The sequence below is a fragment of the Paroedura picta genome, chromosome 6 (assembly GCF_049243985.1).
Source record: "Paroedura picta isolate Pp20150507F chromosome 6, Ppicta_v3.0, whole genome shotgun sequence".
Taxonomy (NCBI): Eukaryota; Metazoa; Chordata; class Lepidosauria; order Squamata; family Gekkonidae; genus Paroedura; species Paroedura picta.
The window spans coordinates 109,236,660-109,260,287 of NC_135374.1; the positions used below are offsets into that span (position 1 = coordinate 109,236,660).

Here is a 23,628-nt window from a genome sequence, read left to right on the forward strand (position 1 = left end):
TCTAAACAAATCCCAATGGGTGTCTGCAGTGATTCTCTTTTCACACCACAAATATAGCAATTAATTTTCTTGAAGTGCCTACCTGTTCTTTCGGTCTCTGTGTGAAAGAAACCTTCTCTGTTGAACCTCTTGGAAGAAAACAAATGGATACTGAACCAGAAGGTAGAAGTCTGCGGTGAAGGGCGAAAGAAAGGGAGATGCTGACACCATCATTTTGATAGGAAATGCACACGTGATCCTGTTCTGCCGAACAATGTCTGCGTGATGTCTTCGGTTTATAGAATGTTGAACGTAAAGGAGGGGGAAAGTGAAGGAAAGAGAAAGTGCTGTGGGAAAGTCATTATAATGCTGTTACAAGTTCCCCTGGGCCCTGACTACTGAGAAGCTCGAGGCATCAGCTGGATATGGTTTCCTTTGGGCTGAAAGGACAATGCATAACTTGATGTGAGTCAGAGGAGTCAGCAAAGGAGTGTGACTGAGGACTGAGTGAAACACAGGTAGAGGCAGCTGATAGGTTTTATGGAATGCGGGATTATGGCATGGTGGTAAGCATCTGCTTTGTGTGCAGAAGTCCCCAAGTTCAATCCTCAGCATCTCCAACTTAAAAGGATCAGGGAATCGGTGATGTACAAGACCTCTTTTGGCCTGAAATCCTAAAGAGCTGGTGCCAATGGGGGGCTGGTGGTCTGACTCAGTATAAGAGAGCTTCAAGCGTTCAGAAGTACAAGTTGATATTCCTGAGATTTAATGAATCTGCGATTGAAGCTCTGCTAGTGAAGCACACTGCACCTTGTTCATCCCAATTTTTTTGTATCCCCCCTCTGAAATCTTTTCCCTCCTATACCAATTGGTTGACTACCCAAAGCCTTTGAAGAGTGTTCATTCTGGCCAGATCAAATGCCCCCTCTTCATATGTTTATCTCACTCAAAACCCATCTGCCCCTGTTCCTTGCGTAAGATTTACATACTGCACATCTTCCTTTGTATGCCAGCCTCGCCACATTTGTCAGCTCACTCCAATACCTCTCCTTATGTAGGAATGGGCACGAACTGAGCGATGAAGCAAAATTGGTTTTAAAAAATATATATTTATAGAATCATAGAATCAAAGAGTTGGAAGGGACCATACAGGCCATCTAGTCCAACCCACTGCTCAACGCAGGATCAGCCCTAAGCATCCTAAAGCATCCAAGAAAAGTGTGCATCCAACCTTTGCTTGAAGACTGCCAGTGAGGGGGAGCTCACCACCTCCTTAGGCAGCCTATTCCACTGCTGAACTACTCTGACTGTGAAATTTCTTTTTCCTGATATCTAGCCTATATCATTGTACTTGAAGTTTAAACCCATTACTGCGTGTCCTCTCCTCTGCAGCCAACAGAAACAGCATCCTGCCCTCCTCCAAGTGACAACCTTTCAAATACTTGAAGAGGGCTATCATGTCCCCTCTCAGCCTCCTTTTCTCCAGGCTTAACATTCCCAAGTCCCTCAACCTATCTACATAGGGCTTGGTCCCTTGGCCCCAGATCATGCTGACACCATCATTTTGATAGGAAATGCACACGTGAACCTGTTCTGCCAAACAATGTCTGTGTGATGTCTTCGGCTTATAGAATGTTGAACGTAAAGGAGGGAGAAAGTGAAGGAAAAGCAAAAGCAAGCAAGTTCACAACTTACCGAACAGGATATAAAATCAAAAAGTCTCAATACAAAATACCGATATAACATTCAAATGCACGTCAGCATTACTCACTCAGCTTCATGCATAAAAACCTCCCACACATGACAGTCTCCAACATCTTCAAATTTATCCTTTCTCCTCAGAATCCATCACCACAAGCAGACTTCTCATTCTCGAGATACTCTGGCACCACATCTTCTTCTAAACTCTCCATATCCATATCATTTTGTAGATAGGTTAATTTAATCAATAGATGTGTGTTGTTAATTAAACCGAATAATGAAGCTAGGAGGTTTCTTTAGGTAAAGGTAAAGGTATCCCCTGTGCAAGCACCGAGTCATGTCTGACCCTTGGGGTGACGCCCTCTAGCGTTTTCATGGCAGACTCAATATGGGGTGGTTTGCCAGTGCCTTCCCCAGTCATTACCGTTTACCCCCCAGCAAGCTGGGTACTCATTTTACAGACCTCGGAAGGATGGAGTCAACCTTGAGCCGGCTGCTGGGATTGAACTCCCAACCTCATGGGCAAAGCTTTCAGGTGGCTGCCTTACCACTCTGTGCCACAAGAGGCTCAGGGGAGGTTTCTTTACCTTCCAATATTTGACAAAGTTTATTCTTGCTACTATCAGCATATGGAGTATTATGGATGTTTGGCTTCATATGTAAACCTGGTAGATAATTCAAAAGAATACTTTCTGGGTTCTTAGGTACTTCCATTTTCAACTATGGAATATAATTTCAATCACTTTGTCACAGTATAAACAAGCTCTAGGGCAGTGGTCCCCAACCCCCGGGCTGCGGCCCGGTGCCAGGCCGCAAAGCGCCGGGCCACGGCTCCCTGTTCCCCCCACAGCGAGAAGCTCGCCAGGCCGCGAGCAAATTGGTCGCCGAAGCAGCTGATTAGCTTGTGGCAAGGCAAGCTTCTTGCTTCAGGAGGGTGGGGAAAGAGAAGCTTGCCAGGCCACAAGCTAATCGGCCACTTCGGCAGCCGATATGCCCGCGGCCTGGAGGGGCGGGGAGAGATAGCTGTGGCTGCCGGCATGCATCCGGCGGAGGCGCAAACACGCACACACGGCAAGTCTGCATGCGTGTTTGCGCCGGGGCTGCCGTGCATGCACGGTGCCCCGGGTCACCCTCTCCCCCAACCCCAGCACAGCGGACCGCGGCCACCAAAAGGTTGCGGACCACTGCTCTAGGGCATTCCCACCACATATGAAAAAAATCAGCCCTACATTTATTACAGTACCAACATCTGTTGTTTTCCTCTTTTAAATATTTTTTTGCACTCTACGTGGCGATAGGTGCCACATATATATCATTTTTGATAAATTTTCTTTGAATGCAAAACTCACTATAAATTCATTCTTTTAGGCAGAATGAAGTCCCAGTTCTGTTTATTTCGGACATTCGCCAGTTCTTTATTCTGTTTCAACTGTTAGTAATTAGAACTCTTAAAAAAATGTACTAAGATAGAATAAATCTTACCTATAGAGATTTTATGTGAAGAAAGTATTATTTCAAATTCATTGAGGGGTCTTACCATCCTGACTAGAACACTAATATAAACTTTAATCTGATAATAATTGAAAAGAGACATTTGTTTTTATTTTCTTCCTGTAAGTCAGCATATGCAATTAATTGTTCTTTTTCATCCAGGCAAAGATCAAAATCTTGATCTTCCAGATTGTATATAAGCCATGATTGGTTTCCAATACTCCATCATGTCTGTTGCTATTGATGCTAATAAAGATTTCTCTGGTATTAGCTTGCATCTAATTCAGTTCCAAGTTTGTAAAATGCTATTTATTATCAAATTGTCTTGTTTATTAAAGGATTTTCTAATTTTTATCTATTTAGGGAAAATTGCAGAAATTCTCGTTCTATCTTATTGCATGCTGATATGTTCCGGTTATACCCCACATTTATGCAGTTTATTCTAGCTGCTTGGTAATAGAGTAAAAAAAAAATTGAATAACCTAATTCTTTTTTTATCACAGATTTCTATTTTAATCCTTGCTTTTTTATTTTACCAAATGAATTTATCACATAGTCGCTGCCATTCAATTATTATTTTTCTTTGAATTTCTATGTATGAATTACTGAACAAATAATTTATCTTAGGAAGGACGATGAAGCAAGATTCATGATGAATTTTGCTGTTCGTGGTTCCCAAACAGACATTTGTGATGGGTCTGCTTTCTTCCATGAACTTTCAAGGAGGGAAAGCAGGTTCATGCTGTTTGTGGTTCATGCATGTGGAAGAAAGCCAGTGTTTAAAGGAACTCTGAGTCCCTTAAGGTTTCTGCTTTCTGCCCCTCTCTTTCTGCTTTCTGCCCCTCTCTTCCAAAGTCTCAAAAAACAGCTGAGCAGCAGGAAAGCACTCTGCACTGTGATTTCTTCTACAGTAAGACAGCCTGAAATGGCTTATATGTGGGGAGGTGCTCCCCACTGCCATCCATCAGCTGTTTGGCACCGTTTTCTTCAGCTCCTTTAAACTTTAAAGAGGCTGTAGAAGACAGCCTGAAACAGCTAATGGGTAGGGAGCAAGCTGCTCCTGGCTGTTCAGTTGTTTTTCAGGTTGTCTGCAAATTCTGCTTAAAGAAACTATAGTCCCTTTCAATGGGGTTTGCAGGGAATAGACTGCTTTGTTCATGGCTCTTCAGAAACCACAATTCAGACTATATTTTTATGGTTCAGGCCCATCTCTATTCTTATGATCTGGTTTTATATCTACTCACTGCAAAAAGAACTCTTTGTTGTTGTTGTTAGATGCGAAGTCATGTCTGACCCATCACGACCCCATGGACAATGATCCTCCAGGCCTTCCTGTCCTCTACCATTCCCCGGAGTCCTTTTAAGTTCGCACTGACTGCTTCAGTGACTCCATCCAGCCACCTCATTCTCTGTCGTCCCCTTCTTCTTTTGCCCTCAGTCGCTCCCAGCATTAGGCTCTTCTCCAGGGAGCCCTTCCTTCTCATGAGGTGGCCAAAGTATTTGAGTTTCATCTTCAGGATCTGGCCTTCTAAGGAGCAGTCAGAGCTGATCTCTTCTACAACTGACCAGTTTGTTTGCCTTGCAGTCCAAGAGACTCACAAGAGTCTTCTCCAGCACCAGAGTTCAAAAGCCTCAATTCTTTGATGCTCAGCCTTCCTTGTGGTTCAACTTTCAAAAGAACTCTAACAGTTGACAATGTTTTAAAACTCCTTTTGTCTATTGGACAATTTTTTAAAATGTCTTTATTGTATTTATATACCATCTTGCAGCTCAGGGCAATTTACATGAAAGATCATAATAGATAAACAACAACTCTCCACTGCTCAAGATCGATATATCATAGAGCTTTTATTGGATAAACAACATGGGTATTGATGAGATGACACTGCCTCTAATCTTGGTATTCATCCCACTATCGTATCTTCTGAAATGGATTTGTGTAGGGCTCTAGGTCCTTGCAGTCTTCTTCTAGTCAAGCCAGCTTTGAGGGTTATCCATTCAATCACCACCCACCCTTTGTCTTTTACAGCAGTGTCCCTATCTCTTTGGGACAGATCCTTTGCTGGCAGTACAAGGCTTTCTTGTTGGGGTGCATCTTGGGTGGGCGGTGAAATTGGGGTCTTTCATTCCTGTGGAGCCTCAGGAGTTGGGAGTTGGTATTGATGCCATAGTTTGTTTGGATTTTTTAAGATTCTGGTTTTACTCCTGTTAGTAGCCTGGTTTGTGTTGCAACCTGCCTTGAGTCACCAATGGATGCAAATGTCTAGATAAATGAAAAACATCTGACATTGGCATGTTTGTGTAATGAACAACTTCTGCCACCTACCAGACAGGAAATGATATCAAAGGGAGGGAGGGAGCTAAGGAGGAGGTAAATCCATGTAACTTCAAACACCCTGGTCTCAACCCTAAACCTGGTGGAAGAGTGTCATTGTTCTGCTAAGTCTCTGATCTCCTCCATGAGCTCATTCTACCAGGTGGGGGCCAGAATGGGAAAAGCTCTGGTTCTGGTTGAGGTCAAGTGAGCTTCCTTGAGGCCAGGGATGACCAAAGAGTTGGTAACAGTACAGCATAAGGCTTGATCCCTTAGGTACACTGGGTCCAAACCACGGATAGCCTTAAAGGTGGTTACCAGAACCTTAAGCCTGATCCGGAATTCGACTGGAAGCCAGTGCAGTTGTTGCAGGATGGGCTGAATGTGGGACCTCCACATGGTGCTTCTTTGGACCCATTATGCATGGCGGCTGCTACGCTGGGCAGCTGCTATTTCCTGTGTATGCCTGGGGGCCAAAGCAAATCAAAGAAAGCCAGAGGCCCTGGTGTAGCATGTACACGTGCATTTTGCGCCGGGGCGGAAAGCCCAGGATGCTGCCTGGAGGTGGCAGCAGCCAGCGGGGAGTGGGGAGGGACCAGGCCCCCACCACACGCTGGCAGAGAGTGGCATGCAGCCCTCTCATGACCGCAGGGGCAGGGGGACACCCAGCTGGCTCTGCGACTCCGCAGAGCTTACAGAGGTATGTGTTGTCTCTGTAGGGACGCCGTAGGTTGGGGTGGTGCCAGACCGAAAGGCCCGTCACTGTCAATTACGCACAGCACCAGCCCGCCCTAGCCCCCGCTGGCACCCACAGTATCTCAGGGACCGCTTAAGTTCCCGCGTTCTCGTAATGTGGGCCTTCGATGGACCTGGGCTGAGACACACCCACGCTGGCACTGGCGAAGTGTGTAATCGGGGATTTCCCCCGATGCCCTGATGCCACCAATGTGGGCAATCCAGCCCATGCATAATGGGTCTGTGAGGACCCTGGCTGCAGAGTTCTGAACCAATTGCAGTTTCTGGATCAAGGCTAAGGGCAGGCCTATGTAGAGGGAGTTACATAGTCTGGAGGTGACCGTCATGTGGATCACTGTGGCTAGGTGTTCTGGGGCCAAGTAGGGAGCTAGTAGTTTGGCTTGACAAAGGTGGTAGAATGCCAGCCGTGCCACTGGGGTGACCTGGGCCTCCATAGAGAGGTAGGCATCTAAAAGCACACCCAGGTTCCTGGCGGAGTGAGCCACTTATAGATACACAGGGCCCAGACTGCATAAGGCCTTCAAAGGTCTGTACCAAAATTAAGAATCTGATCTGGAACTTCACTGGTAACTAATGCATCTGTTGGAGGGCCAGCCGAATATGAGCCCTCCATGGGGTCCCTGGGAGTACCTGTTCGGCTGCATTTTGCACTAGCTGTAATCTGCAGATCAGGGCCTAGGGTAGCCCTGCATAGTTCACATTTCAGTAATTCTTTACATCAGAGCAAGAGCCTGATTTATGCTTCGATGTGTCCTTGTGATGCTAAGTTGACTGGTAGGTCTATTTAAGTTAGTAGTGGTCCCCAACCTTTTTACCACCAGGGACCAGTCAATGCTTGACAATTTTACTGAGGCCTGGGGGGGGGGGTGGTAGTCTTTTGCCGAGGGATGTCGCTGCCGCCACTTGAGCCCCTGCTCCACTTGCTTTCCCGCTGGTGCCCCTGACTTCCCGCTGCCCGCTGGGGGGCACTGCCAGCAGCAGCTGCGCAGTGCCATGCCCAGTGGGAGCCCCAGCCATGGCGGCTGCTGGAGAGCACCAAAGGTGAGCCTGCAGCAGTGTAGCAGGGCAGCCCCCGAGGCAGCAGCCGGGGAAGAGGACGAGGAGCAGCTGTGGCCCGGTACCAACTGATCTACGGACCAGTCCTGGTCCTCGAACTTGGGGTTGGGGACCACTGATTTAAGTAATAACCGCTTAGCCCATAGATATTAACTTTGAATTTTTTAAAACTCTTTTTCTTAGTTTCTGAAGAGAGATTGCTTTCTCTTATTTGCTGAGGCCATCAGCAGCTTTACTGGAGAGGAAACTTTTCAGAGCTCATTTTGCATAGGGCCGAGCCACAAACAAACAGCTCTTGCCAGACAGCTGTCAAGCCCCTTATTATAACAAATATCATATGCAATTCCCTTCCTACGAAACGCAACAGAACCCCTATGAGCCGAATTAAAATGAAGAAGTACGCAGCACCGCTGAGCTATGAAAGATTGGATCAAATGCACGAGCAATTTCACCTCTGCAGCCTGTGTTGGGAACCAAGCACAAAGAAGGAAATGTAATTTTGTGCATTAGCGGTTTTTGCTTAGACAAATGTAGCTGAATATTCATAACTCCCCCACCACTACCACCACCAGGTTGATCCTCGTCTGGTAGTTTGTATTTGCCAAGTCTTCTTTTCCAAATACAAGGGGGGGAAATGCCTGACAAATTTGCAGATAATTTTAATTATTGGAAGAGGTAGGAAGGCAACTCAGAAAACAATGATATAGGTTTGTGAAATTCTAGGTGAGATCTGGAATTTCCCCCAGGAATGAGGACTGACCTCCAGACAACAGGGAGTTCCCTTGTTTAAACTGGCTGCTTTGAAAGGAAGATTCTATGGCAGGGGCAGCCAAACTGTGGCTCTCCAGATGTCCAAAGTTATCTGGAGAACCACAGTTTGGCCACCCCTGCTCTATGGCATTGTACCCTACTGAGATGCCTCTCCAAATCCAACTCCTTCTCAGGCTCCACCCCAAATTTCCAAACATTTCCCAAGTGAGAGCTGTCAGCCTTACAGTCAAATGCCTGTCCATTCCACAGTCTTAGAAGGCCACGCAGGTAGGGTCCCCACCTTGCACTTTTGTGTACTCCTGTGTGCGGTGCAAAGTGTACTTACTGTGGAGGTAGGTAAACAGTCAACCCTAATGCCAGAAAGATGCAGCAGGCAGGATGTCTTCAAAACCTTCTTTAATATGCAGAAGAACAAGACAGGAAACAAGACAGACTTAACAAGTCTAACTACCAACAACCCAGTTTCAGCTAGTAGATTTCAGAAGACACGCCCTTTCTTACAAAGAGAAGGAAGAGACCTCTTAAAGAAACAGATTCTATGTACTACACTGTGGACCATATTTTTCAACTTTTTGATCATGGACAAGTCCCTGAAATAATTTTTCAGGCTTTCAGGAGCCCCGGAAGTGATGTCATCTGGTTAGGCTTCCCTGCCACATCCCCTAGAAGTTACATGTCACTGGAAGTGACATCACCACCCATCTTAACAGGCAGGCTTAAGGAGGCCTGAGGTGGAGAGAGACAGGATGTGGTTTAAGGCGGGATGAGACATGGAAGCTCTACCCCATCCCAGGCACAGAAACTACAAGAGTGAGGAGCGGGAGCAATGGAAGAGGCCAGTAGCCTAAGTTGTGGCCAGGTGTGTTAAGGCAGGAGGGGAAATGCCCCCGCCCACAGACTGCTGGGGGTCTGCAGAACCCTGCTTGAGAATCCTGCTGTGGACTATTCAGACATGGCTATATGGAACTCTACATGACAATAATGCAGAAACTGGTGTTACATTTTCAGAAGAAAACAGTATCCCGGAGATATGGATTTGTGTGCTTCTTTTCAGAAGTTCTTCCCTCCTTTATGAACTTTTGGGGCAGATTTTTAAAATGAATAATAGTTTAGCAGAATTTGAGTCCAACGACACCTTTAAGACCAACACAGTTTTATTCTAGGTATGAGTTTTCATGTGCACGTACTCTTCCTCAGACAAAGAAATAGGAATCATCAGGGTGCAGACATAAGGGCAGAGTAAATTAGCAGGAAATTAGTAAACAGCATCATGAAGATATCCCACAAAGATGCAGCATAATATCAGAATAGTAGAGTTATCAGTTTAGTGCGGGAAGCTTCAATACTCTGTTATTATGCCTTCAGCAGATTACCATATGGGCCAGGTAAATGCAGCAACCAATCGTCTGTATCCTGTCCCTCCTCTCAGACATGACAGAAGTCTTCCTCTATACTGATTGGCTCTTCTGCCAGAGGAAGAGCCATTTAAGATGGAGGAAGGCTCCTTGGTAGGGTTGGCACATGCCAACCTTCTGGTTGGGCCTGGGAATCTCCCAGAAATAAAACTGATCTCACAAATTACAGGACTCAGTTCTTGTATTCATTTGTTCATTCATTTGTTCATTTGCTTGTTCATTCATTCAATTGATTGATTAATTGATTGATTGAATTTATGCCCCACCATTCTCCAGAGGTTCAGGGTGGTGTACAAAAGGATTAAAATATATAAACAATGAAACATTAAATATTAGGTTTTTAAAATTTTAAATTAAAAAAATAATCTGTACACCGACTAAATAATGCAGTAAGGAGTTCTGGGGCGGGATGTGTCCGGGATGAGGAAGGGTCCAGAATGGACCCTTCCTCATGACAGACAATCAGAGGGACCAATCAACAGGCGCAAAGCGCCTGCCGATTGGTGCCTCTGATTCCCAGCCCCAGCAACTCCCGGCAGTTGCTCCCGGCAGTTGCTCCCGGCAGTTGCTCCCGGCAGTTGCTCCCGGAGCGCGGCTGCCGAGGGCTCCCTGCCCGGTGGCCTGACGCGGCGAGAGGTGCTTCGCGCCTCTCGCAGCGTCAGGCTGCCGCCCGAGGGAACCCCCGCAGGCGCGCGGAGGCCAGGGACGACTCGCCAAGACAAATGGAAGGCCGCTTGAGAGCAACAGGGGACTCTCCGTCCCGTCTGCGCCGCCATCTCTGCTGCCAAGAGGGGACTGTCCCTTCCATCTCCGCTGCCGTCTCTGCTGCCTAGACGGGAATCTCCTTTCCGTCTCCGCCGCCATTTTAAGCATTCTTCTCCTCAATCCCGCCTGCCAAGGACCGCTCGCCCTGCCCTGACCCCCCCTCCGGCAGCTAAGCTCGCTAAGCCCCTGCCTGGGCTTGCCGACGAGCTGCCCCACTTCAACGCTGTCGCCGAGGAGCCCACCGCGAACAGACCCTCGCCCGCCGCAAGCGGCGCTGCAGCAGCGCCCGGGGCGGCGAGCGGCACGCCGCGAATGCACATTTCCTCGACGAGCACAGCTACCAGCTTTGTGAGTAACACTTTCACTCTCCCACCCTCTCCGCTCCATCTGCAGCCTCAGATTGCTGACCTTCATAGGACCTGGCCAAGTATGTTATAAAGCTGTTTTGGGGGCTGAGCTGACCACCCAGATGGATGTCAGAGAAGTCTGCATCCTCCATTTGTTGACAGCCATTTCTGGCATGCCTCCCTATTGGGACAGCCTAGCGCCCATTGTATTTCCTCATACAATGGGCTTTTTTACTAGTATAATATAAAGAGCTAAACCAGTTTCTAACTGCCTACGTCCCCCCCGTGAAAAAGGGGGAGGAAAAATAATTTCATAAATAATACATTTTAGAGAAAGCAGCAGCTTTGGAAGTGAACTTCACGGCATTGTGTCTTTATTGAACCTTCTAGCCTCCCCAAATGCCACCGTTCATTTATTCTTCCAGCTAGAGTTGACAACCCTACTTCTTGTGGGATATGGGGGGGGGGGCTTTGAACTTGGCTGAGTGTAGTGTTAGGATAAATCCCTTCATTTCAGCGTAAGAAGAACTTGAAAGTCAGTATTTGCATTTGCCTCTCCCCCTCCTGCTGCTCAGGTGTGCCATACAGTGTCCACTCTGACCAAGGACATGCTTCTTAGACCATATCCCCCTCACTCTGAAAGGGCATTGCGGGAGAGGGTATAGCAATAAAAAGTGTTACGTCCCTCTGAACTGGCTTTGCAATGTCATTACATAGTCAAATCGGATTAGCAGATCACATGGATTACAGAAGCGATCCCCAACCTGTGGGCCATGGACCACATGTGGTCCGTCGGCTAATTGGAGGTGGGCCGCGAAGGACGCCTTCTCCCCCCCCCCCAGCCCTATACTTCATCAACGATCCGGCAGGCGCACCTGTGCAGGCTCAGAGCTCCGCGCCTGCGCTCGCTGGCATGCCAACGGCTGTGCCTCCCTCCCCCGCCCCAGCCACCCCGCCTCCCTGAGCAGAAGCGCCGCCTCGGCTTCCCTGCCCCCCCTGGAGTCCCAGCGCTTTGGAGCGCTCACTTGATTGCCGATGGCAATCCCCCCCCCCCACCGGGCCTCAGTAAAATTGTCAAGCGTTGAGTGGTCCCCAGTGATAAAATGGTTGGGGACCACTGGATTACAGGATCCATTCCCAGGGTGCAATTGTCGGAGGAGGGTAGAAGAACAGGCCTGCTTTGGCCTGGGTGCTGATCATTCTGTTAGAGATCACTAACCTCCCGCATTTCGCTAGTGTTCCTTGAGGAAAGCAATTTTATTAATTTGTTTCCTGGCTAAGCGCTCCCCCGCCCCTCCGTTAGCTTTTAACTGAGTGTGGATTTGAATCCATTTCTCAGTCCCGGTCTGACATTCCTACCGCTAGCTCTCTAATGAATTGTAAACCAGTTTGATCCCTCGGTAGAGCACAGATGTGCGCCGAGGGTTTGAGGGGAAGGAAGAGCGAACAAAGTAAACAGAGACATAGCCTCAAAGAAACAATTATAAAATAATTTACCTCAGAAGAGTTTCAAGCCCTAAGAAATGTCTTTAAAGCGCGTCAATCATTTGGACTCTGGAGTGCTTTCCCAAGACGATTAGAAATGTCACATTTACCATGTTGTAATGTCAGTCACAGTGAGGGAAATCCAGGGCCTTCTCGGATTATTTTTATTGAGCGAGAAACGTGTGATTTTTTTCTCAGGCTCTGTGTGTGACGGAGACTTCTCTCCCCCAACTAGTGCTTCTGCTGCAAGGAAACGACCTAAACCTCAATAACAAAGCAAGAAGAGGATTTGCTGTTTTTTCCTGAAGAGCTAGTTTTCTACTAGAAGGCCCTTTCTGACCCTTGGAGAAACATTTAAAATGCAGCTCCTCACCGGCAAACCGAGATGGACAGTCCCAATAAGACTGCGCTATATAAGTGTTCTCATTATTATTATTTATGTTCTCATTAAAAATCTAATCAATCAATCAATAACTCTCTGGGCACTCAGAAACAAACATGCACAGCTTCAAGCTTAGTGTGTCAGAACCAGTTAAGGGAAGGGTTGTGGTTATCCAAACCCAAATCAAGACTGCGGTCTCCAGTTTGCTGAATTCAGAATTCTTGTGACTTAGTGTGATACCCTCCAACCCCTACGGTTGTCCGCCTCCAGAGGGTCAGTCACACAAAATGATGCAGTAATCAAAAGAAAACTGGGTGGCTCAACAATCATTTCTCTCTGCCAATTCCATCTTTGCTGTCTAGGAGACCATGTGGTCAATTTCACTTGGTGTGGTTTGCATGTGATTTATGAAGGAGCTGAAGAAGACCTGCGAAACTAGCTCATATCCGGGGTGCTAGTTCTCTGAACTCACTCTGTTCTTTGATGTTCAAGTGAAGATATTTTCCATCTTACTCTGCTTCATGATGTGAAGATGTACGGTTTCTACCAGATTAAATGAGAGACTGAAATATGGCTGAAGCCAACTTTATTGGAATTTATAGAGGATTGTTGAGCCATACGATTTTCTTCTTTGATTACAATTTCTAGTTGGTGGTTGGAGATCTCCTGGAATAATAATTGATTTCCAAGTGACAGAGATCCCTTCCCTGAAGAAAATGGCAACTCTAGATGGTAGACAACATGGAATTAAACTTCATTGAAGTCCCTCCCCTACCCTGACCCCACCCTGCTCAGACTATACTCCCAAATATTATTATTATTGTTGTTGTTGTTGTTATTGTTATTATTGTTATTATTGTTATTATTGTTATTATTGTTATTATTGTTATTATTGTTATTATTGTTATTATTGTTATTATTGTTATTATTTGGATTTATTACCCGCCACTCTTGGCGGAGCTGGCTATTGGCGGGTTAAAAGGTAAAATCCTCTAAAATCCACTGAAACCACTAATTAAAAATACAGGCTAGCAGAAAACAGCGGCAACCAACCCCCCCACCCCCGCTGCAGACCAGGGAAACAGCTGACCATCACAGATGGAATGTGGCAGAGTACTCCTCCTTTGGGGGGCCCATAGATCTTCTCTTCGCCCTGGCCTCAACCATAGACCTGGTAGAAGAGCTCCAGGTATTTCCCAGCCTGGAGTTGGCATACCTACCAACCTCACATTTTGATTTTGTTTCTCCAGTGGGCATGTACAGTTCATGGTTGCCAAGCTCCAGGTGGGACCTGGAGATTCCCCCCCTCCCCTTCCCAGAATTACAACTGATCTCTAAATAATGGAAAACTCTTCCCCTGAGGGAAAAATCACTTCATATCCCTTCTGAGCCACCTCCCACCACCCCCGAGAAAACAAATCAATTTCCCAAGGGTCTGCCATCAAATCTCCAGGAATTTTCCTGGCGCTGGCAATTCACTATGGCTTAATCTATATTTTGAAATATAAGAAGCAGAAGGTATCCCCTAGTCTGTATTCCAGAACTGGCCAATCCAGGAGCTTCATACTGCCTGCCAGTCATAGAGGCTGATATTGTATCTGTCTGGTTTGGAACATGGTAAGTGTATTTATCAGGTTGAACCTTTGATGTGTTTTAGCTAGCTAAAGATGTGAATGAATCCATTGAAGCTTGGTGCTCTATTATAAGAAGTTCATAACCTAGATTTTTCATTGGGTTATCTAAATAGATTTTGTGGTTGATTATGGCTTTCTACTGTGTGAGCAGGATGTTGATTATATTAATTATGTCTATTGCGTGAGCCACTGATGAAGGCTATTTGCCAAAATGCATTTGGCATTATGCTTTGTCTCATTGTCTGCAAACAGTTGCATTCTGGTTTTGAGTTCTTGCTCTGTTGAATTATTTGTGCAGTGTTGCATGCCCACAATGCAGTTGGTGTATTACATCACAGTTTGTTCCTTTCTCTCAACCTTTTTGGTTTTTCCCTTTTGGGGGGTCGGGCATTTTTCCCTTTCCTTATGCTGACAATCCTATTCCCTGAAGCACCTGGAAATGTTTCTGGAGTCTCAATGCATACACTGCACAGCAACTAGGCTAGGTTCCAAGTATCCGACCAGTTCAAGAGTCCCTGTTATGATACACATTTCATTAGATCAGGCTTTCTCAACCCTGTGGTTTCTTGACAGCCCTGGAAGGGTTTCCTGAATGGGTAGGAATTAATTGTTTATATGTTTTTTTTTAACTTATTAAACATTTATTAAGTGATAAGACCATATATGGCAGACTTTCTCAACCATGGTTTCATGAAACCCTGGGGTTTCTTGATAGCCCTAAAAGGGTTTCCTGAATAGGTGAGTTAATTAATTTTAATATATTTATTTAATTTGTTATACATTTATCAGGTGATATGACCACTTATGGTCATGTCGACCCACCCACTCCTCCCAAAGTGGCCAATGATGGGCTTGGAGGGGGTGGGAAGGGGAGGGGCCCAGGGTGAGCATGCACACAGCTTTGCTTCCCAACCATATTCTGCATGGTCATGCCATTTCTCAAATCCTGAAGAATGTTTCAGGGGGTTCTCAATGATAAAATGTTAAGAAAGGCCGATATATGGTCATGTGGACCAACTTCCTCTCCCAAAATGGTCCATGATGGTGGGGAAGGGGAGGGCCCCCAGGTGGGCATGTATACAAGCTGTGCTTTCCAACCATATTCTGCATGGTCACATGACTTCTGGGCTTTCTCAAAGCCTAAATAATGTTCCAGGGGTTTCTCAAGAGTAAAAAAGTTGAGAAAAGATACATTAGATCCTTGCTTTAATATTAAATATTTAAATAAGGTCAAACAGCAGTCACAAAGAATTTGACAGGATGTGCCTATGACATGAAATGATAAGACAGACAGTGACACTAAGCAACTTGTGCATTAGAAGGATTTTTACATTTACATGGCTTCCTTGAATTATATATTATAAGGATAAGGATTTCTTTTGGTTTTCCAAACCACCCATTTGCCAACAGTAGACGACCAATAAAAACACTCATAACAGGAAGCAGTTTCTCCCAGAGGGAATTATTTAGTGATCAACAGTATATAAAAAAGCCATAAAACTGACTTTGATGTATGGTTTGCAAAAGCATGCCAAGCCTGTACTGTTGCTCATGTATTTTTCATGCAGAGCTGCATTCAAGAATACCTTCCATTTCAGCTTCCATCGAAGCTTCGCTTCTCGGGCTCCTATTTGGTTCATGACAGTGCACGCTGGGTTGTGATAGCAATCCTGTAGCATTACTTCCATTCTATGCATTATTGATAACACATTCCACTCTTTCTCCCAGAAGTGCAGAGTCGCTGCTTGGGTTGTGATGAGGTATAGCTCAAAGCTACCCAGTATGGTTCATGGCCAATCAAGGATTTGAACCCAAGTTCCTTATAGCTGTAAAAGGTAAAGGTAAAGGTATCCCCTGTGCAAGCACCAAGTCATGTCTGACCCTTGGGGTTACGCTCTCTAGCATTTTCATGGCAGACTCAATAAGGGGATGATTTGCCAGTGTCTTCCCCAGTCATTACCATTTACCCCCCAGCAAGCTGGGTACTCAATTTACTGACTTCGGAAGGATGGAAGGCTGAGTCTACCTTGAGACAGCTGCTGAGATTGAACTCCCAGCCTCATGGGCAGAGCTTTCATACTGCATGTCTGCTGCCTTACCACTCTGCGCTTGTCAAATGGAGCTCTTCCTCCAAACCTTTGATTGAGACCAGTATGCACCTACTGCATAGAATCATAGGCCTGCATGTAGCAGTTATTATGGGACCTTCCCCTATGTACTTGCTTAGGTCTACATACATTCCTGTGTGTCAATAAATTTATATTTCCTCCTCTATTTCCAGGATTAGGAACTTACCATCTTTTCCCCCAAGCTGTCTCATTTACCTACACTGGGATCAATGAAGAGGGGTTGATTGTTGATTTTGTGGAGGAGTTGTATGACCTATTTTACAATTTTTATTCTACTTTATTTGACGTTTACAGGTTTATTTTGTTAGCCGCCCTGAGACTTTTTTGAGGAGCTGGACACAAATCACTAAATAATAAATAAAATAAATGATCCATTTGTTTCTTGCATTTTTAAAAATTTCCACATATCTTCAAGTCGCTTTGGATAGTGTGCAAGATACTTCCTTACTCCACTTCATCTCAAAGCAACCCTGTGAGATAAGCTGAGAAAGAGAGCGTGTGCACAGCTGGCTCAGGGTCACTGTGATGGACAGGTCCAGTTCCACCTTTCTCAGAGACAGCCAATGGGAGTTGACAGAATGTTGAGGGAGGCGGGCAGTTGAAAACCAGGTGTTATAGAAAGGGGAAAAACCACTAGAAAAGGATTCTGAGTTTCTGAAGGAAGCAAATTTCTGAGAATATTATCATTAGTAGCTCTGGGATTATACATTCAAATATTAGGAACAATCTTTTGCTGTGTTGGTGAAGACGTAAATAAAAACTCTTTTTGTTCTCTGTTTAAGCCCTGTTGACTGGGTGCCTGGTGTTTCAGGGGAAATCATATACACACCAACCTTGATGGCTGTAGCCAATGGATTTAGTTGACTATATGGTGGCAGCAGATAAGCTCCTTGACTCCAGGATCTTTGTGTGGTAGCTGGGTGTGGGAAGAATAATCAAGGGAACTGGGATGCTGTGTCTGGAGACACATCCAGAGAAAGAATAATTAGGGGAGCCAATGTTTGGAAAGGAGTTGGGGCTTTATTCATATTAAAGAGAGATGAGACTAGTAGTGAAATAAGTCTGCCTCACTTACCTTTGTGATAAAGCTTGTAGAGGGGGGTAGACTCTTGATGTGAATGAAAAGGGTACCCACAGTAACCCATAATACAGTCCTAAGTCTGTACAACTTTCACAGTTCACTGAAATAAATTGGTTCAGCAGTATGTAACTTTGAGTTATAATAGACATGCCATTTGGCTTCATTGTTGAATGGGAATTTGAACCCATGTCCTAGTCCATCACTATAACTACAATGCAGAACTGGTTATAATATGCATATTTTGTTCATGCAGTTGAATTGCCTGTTAAAAGAGAAACATCTGAGCCAGTCCTTTCCCATGGCTTTTTCATTTAGTCATTTTTATGATTCTTATATTACTTAAATAGTAACTGAAGCCCTATTAGATTTGCCCTGGAAAGCAAACTGTGTTGGAGAGGGGGAACTTTGTATCCTCTAAGAGTAAGTCACCGGGAAGGACTGGAAGAGTGGCATGATCCAACAAGGCAGAGGCAGACACTCGCATACATGTCCAGGAACACACACAAACTTATGGAGCAAAATGCCATAATTTCAGGGGCAAAATGCTCCCTGGGGCAAGCCGATGTATTCTTTCCACCAAACAGTAACTTGATGGGCTTTCGTGAGGTGAACAATGACTTAGGAGAGGCTTAGTGACCCCCCAAGTACCATATGAGTAAACTAACAGGTTTGGTGTTTAGAAGTAAGCATGGATTAACTGGTTGCTTGATTAAGGTCAGTGTAAGCAAAGGAAGCAAGATGAGGCTGGACTGTTTCCACACTAGAGGCTTTGTGCCAGACTGCAGGCTGGAGTTTGAGGTGGGGCAGGTTGCCCCACCTCTTCCTGTTCCCACACAAGGGAGCATTTGGCCCGTGCTCCCACATGGGAACGGGAGCAGTGACGTTCCCAGTGCAGAAATAGTCCAGGTGAGTCACTAGGTTCTTGGGAGAACTGTTGTCCTAAATCATGCATCTCCCCATGGCATGCAGGAGGCCTTTAGCTAGACTGCTGTTCCAACTCACAACTCTAAGTGACATGTCCAAGCTTGTCTCTGGCTAGCGTCCCTTTTGTGGCATTTTGGGGTAAACAGTACATTGTACATGATATTTGAGATGCTATATTAGAAAGGGCATTTATGGTTTTGCTAGCTATACACTGTCCCTCAGAGAGAGGAGGGGTCCGACCACTAACCATTTGCTTGGTGTAGGCACTTAGAGGAAGTTTCTACATGTACACTCTCTCTCTGTGCTCAGGGATGCTGCTTTCCAAATATAGCAAGCCATAGTGGAGGGGGGAGAAGCATGCTGAGGACACCTCCTCTGTATGTAGGTGTCATGTTCAGGAAGAGGCAATTTTGTGATTGGGACCAGTGTAGTTGTACCCACTTTCCTCTCCCACAATGTGTTAAATCAGGGATTTTGTCTACAGGGATATTGTCTGCAATACAATCCTATGCAGAGTTGCTCTAGTCTAAATTTGAATGGGCTCATCAAAATCAGTGGGCTCAGAGTGGAGTAATTGTATGATAAGCACTAACAGAATCCTGCTCCACTTGTCAAACTCTAGACAAACATTTTCTGCTACTAGTATGATCCTAAATGGAAATACACCCATCATTCATCCATTGAACGGATGATGAATGAGTTCTCAAAAGTTTTGTTTTTCTTCTAAAAAGCAGGCCTGTGAGATCTAGGATATGGAATGGTATAGGGTAGCCGAATCTCGTCAGCTCTTGGATGCTAAGCAAGGTTCGTGCTTCAATGGGAGACCACAAAGGAAGACTCTGCAGAAGGAAATGGCACCCCCCCCCCCACACACACACACACTTAATTTAGGGTTGCCAATTCAGAACTGGGAAATACCTGGAGACTTTTGGGATGAAGCTGGGATTTGGGGTGCGGATGGACTTCAGTGGATTATAATGCTATGGGATCCACCCTCCAAAGCAGCCATTTTCTCCAAAGGAACTGCTCTCTGTCATCCGGAGATGAGCTATAATTCCTGGTACCACCCGGAGTCTGGCATCCCTACCTTAATCACCTGCCTGAAACTAATATGGCAGGGGCAGACAAACTGTGGCTCTCCAGATATCGATTGACTACAATTCCCATGAATCCCTGCTGCTAGAAGGGGCTTGTGGGAATTGTAGTCCATGGACATTAGGAGAAACATGGTTTGGCCACCCCTGCCAAATACAATCATTATGAATTGGCTGCCACTCGACGGCACTTTTTATGCACTCTTGAGGAGCCACAATTCAGTTTTTGACCTTGGGTGAACGGGGAAGAGATTAAAGCCTTACACACACACACACACCCAAAATGCTGCTATCCTAACTCAAATCAGCCATATTGGTTTGAACTCCAGGGTCTTTCTGCAGCTCCTGATTAAGGCCCATTATGCACGGCCGCCAAAATGGCTATTTCGGGTCACATGGAAAACGCGGAGGGGGAATAAGCAAAGCAAACCGCTTATGCACGGGACGGGACGCAACGGCGGCAAAACCCAGAGTAACCAATTATGCATGTGGCGACCCCAGCACCGCTTCTGGTTGCGCCCCAGTCACCCGGAAGCTGCGCTTTCTTCCGCGTTTTGCTAACGCGGCTTTTTCGGCGGCATGCACCGAATCTGCGGCTGGTTGCAGCCGGCTCCGTGCGTTATCGGTGATTTTAGTCACCGCCATTCCACCCCATGCATAATGGACCTAAAAGCCACGTATTTACACCATGAAGGCAAATAGCAGCCTGGCTTCCCACCCTTCTTTGCTGCACTATAGTTCTGTTCTGAACTGGGGCTCCGTGCACCTGCTTGTTACAAGAAAGTACCATTTGGGGAGCTCATTCATCCAACTCCCCGCGTCCTCCGTAAATAGATGTCGTTATTAATTCATTTCATGCGCGTGCCAATATTTGGCTCTGAGATAATGAATCCATTGTGCGTAGCTGTTGGTAGAGCATTGTGCTTTCAGTATCCTAAGTGTTCATAAGTAGCAAGAGGACAGAGCTCCATTTTGATTCATTGGTTAATTATTTCTTGTTACAGTCTCCCCCCCCCCACCTCCCGCCTCTTATTTCTTTGCTTCTTGCTTGAAGCAGACCGGGTGGGAGAGCGGGGGGGGGGGGGGGTGAAGCGTAGCGTATCAGCCGCTCAGTGGGGAAGGACGAGAAACGCTGAAGCTCATCAGTCTTATTCCCAGGAGTTTCAAGTAATTTGTTTTAAAATGGATGATTATGTTTTGAAAACACTTCTTCTCGCGCTCTCTCTCTCTTTTTTTCCCTCCCATTTGCTTACAAATCAAAAATGCTGACATTTTTGCAATTAAGAATTATCCCTAAATTGCCGAGCGCTTCATGGATTGCGCCGGAAGGAACATCTCCAAGCTAAAGTGGCTTTGCGTTCAGTTTCCCTTTGTTTTACGTTATTTCCCCACCACCACCCACCCCAGCTTTGCAAATTTGCAGAGAGGTAATCGTTTGAGACGGAATTTTTACAGTCTTGTTCCCTCGGCAAAGCCTTTGGGAAGAGGGGAAGGTTTCATCCACTGAAGGGGCTCCTGGGAATTATGACTCCTTATGCCCCCCAATAGGACCCTGGGAGGCACGCCTGGCTTCAACAAGGGCCAGGGCCTTTTCGGTCCTGGTCCCTACCTGTTGGAATGACCTCCCTGAAGAGCTGTGGGTCCTGTCAGAGCTCTCTGAGTTCCGCAGGTCCTGCAAAACGGAGCTCTTCTGCCAGGCATTTGTCTGAGGCCGGGTGGTGGCCCAGAGGCTAAGATCGGGCCCCTCTCCCTGGGGGGGGGGGAGGCCAGTATTAGACTGGCTCAGTCCCCCAGATGGTTCCATCCTATGCCCAATTATCCATCTGCTTGCCTTTTTGCCCACCCAGTGGGCATGTGTGGGAATAGTTGTTATTTATTATATTGCCATCTTTGTGAGTTATTTTTATGGGGGTTTTACTGGGGAATTTTAATTGTTTTAACGCATTGATTTGTATCTGAAATACTGTAAACCGCCACGAGCCGGTTTTCGAGAGTGGCGGTCATACAAATCGAATTATTATTATTGGGTGGGAAATGGCTGGGGGCTTTTTTGGGTAGAGCCAGGAGTAGGTGGGATTAGGTATAGAGAGGGACCTCAGTGGAGTATAATGCTATGGGGTCTACCCTCCAAAGCACCCATTTTTGCTAGGTGAACTATCTGTCACCTGGAGATGAGTTGTAATCCCACAGGGTTCCCAGATCCCACGTAGGGACTGATATCACTAGGAGGGGAGGGGATCCCATTAAAGATAAGGGCCTTGTTCCTTTGGGGAAGCTAACCTAGACATAGCTGCAGTCCTAATTCAAAATGGACTGGCACGGTTGCATCTCAACAATACTGACCCTAAATGTGTCAGCGTCCTGACCTGTATGGGCCAGGCTAGCTTGAAGAAGCTAGGCAGGGTCAGTTGTGGTTTGTATTTGGATAAGAGACCAACAAGGGAGCCCAGGTCAGAGGCAAGCAATGGCAAACCACCTCTTAATGTCCCTTGCCTTGGAAACCTCTGTGAGGTCACCATGTGTTGGCTGCAACTTGATGGCAGCTTTCAACATGTAGGGGAGAAATGTTTCCTTTAAGCCTAAATCTCCCCGATCCCATAGTGCACAGGGTAATGGGGAAAGGAATGGGGATGGCAGACAGAGGTGTTTCTCTACCCGCACTGTTGCCAAGGAGAGGGACAATAGACCAGAAATGGCTTTGTCCCATAACAAGCTCTTCTGAATTCTTTTTTCTGTAGATCTTGACATTAAATATTTCCACAGTATTCACCCAGAGGTATGAAATATTCACTTATCTGTATTTGACTTCCAAAGATATTTGATTTTAGTGTTTCACTGTTTGAATGAGGTTTAGTATTAGATTGGATCTTATCACTGAGATACACTTTATTTGTTGGAATAAACTTTGATCTTTGCCTGTATCCAGCAGCATTTGATAGCGCCTAAACAAACCCAGCTAGCAAGGATTTCCAAGGATTGCCTGCTAGCTGGTTGTAGCAAAGCAAGCAGGAGAAAATAAGAGGTGATGCGCCTCGATGGTCGAGCGTCTGCTTGGCAAGCAAGAGGCCCCAGGTTCAGTCGCTTGCTTATCCAGTTGAAAGGATCAGGCAGGAAGTGATGGTGAAAGACCTCTTCCTAAGACCTTGGAGAGCGGCTGCCAGTCTAAGTTGACAATACTGACTTGGGGGGGGGGGACGAGCTCTCAGAGGGGAAACACGGTCTGCACATGGGCTCAGCAGCACCAGATTGTGGAGGCCTTCAGGAATGACAAGCACAATGTGAGTGCCCAATGCAAGAAAATCAATACAAAAACGCCATGAAGGTTTCTGTCAACATTGTAAAGAGGTCTTGGAATGGCGTGTGAAATTCAACAAGTACAAACTGCTAACGAAGCCTTTAAAAATGTGAGAAATGTCTACAGAAGACTGTCAAGGATTCATGCCACATAGTCTGAAAACCATGTGCTTGTGAACTGGAACTAGGTGCTAAGTGTGGGAAAAGAGAAGAAATAATTATTCCGATTCAGACCAGTCCAAGGCCAATGAAGACGGAGAACCAGCTTGAAAAAAATGATCAGCAGAGGAAGAGCACAAAGGAAAACCTTGAGGGTGGTGATGAATTACTTAGGTGGTTTGGAAGATGAGGATGCTCTGGATTTATGAATGCAAGGGATGAAAAGCTTGAAACCTGAAAGGACTGAAGTCCAGTGACTGTTTCTTCAAAGAGACGGTTCTGATATGTCTTGAATTTATTGTGTGTGTGTAACTGCTAGAGGAGCCTCTTGTGGCGCAGAGTGGTAAGGCAGCGATATGCTGTCTGAAGCTGTCTGCCCATTAGGTTGGGAGTTCGATCCCAGCAGCCGGCTCAAGGTTGACTCAGCCTTCCATCCTTCCGAGGTCGGTAAAATGAGTACCCAGCTTGCTGGGGGGTAAATGGTAATGACTGGGGAAGGCACTGGCAAACCACCCCGTATTGAGTCTGCTATGAAAACACTAGAGGGCGTCACCCCAAGGGTCAGACATGACTCGGTGCTTGCACAGGGGATACCTTTACCTTTACCTAACTGCTAGAGAACTTCATAATGAAAGGCTCATCGAATATAAAATAACTGTGCTGACAATACTGACCTGGATGGGCCAAGAGTATTTGACTCATGTGTTCAAAGTTGCATCTTTAAGTTTAAATATTATTACAGAAGAAACATTAATGAGACTGGTCTTTCTTTCTTTCTTTCTTTCTTTCTTTCTTTCTTTCTTTCTTTCTTTCTTTCTTTCTTTCTTTCTTTCTTTCTTTCTTTCTTTCTT

General features: G+C 45.9%; 1 protein-coding gene and 1 pseudogene across 2 annotated transcripts in view; both read left to right on the forward strand.

Annotated features, from left to right (window-relative positions):
* Window positions 1-23,628, forward strand: part of GPC6 (glypican 6) — a 947,632-nt gene that overhangs the window by 677,675 nt on the left and 246,329 nt on the right. The gene's annotated exons all lie outside the window — the stretch shown is intronic.
* On the forward strand, window positions 1,958-23,034 carry LOC143840515 (uncharacterized; annotated as a pseudogene).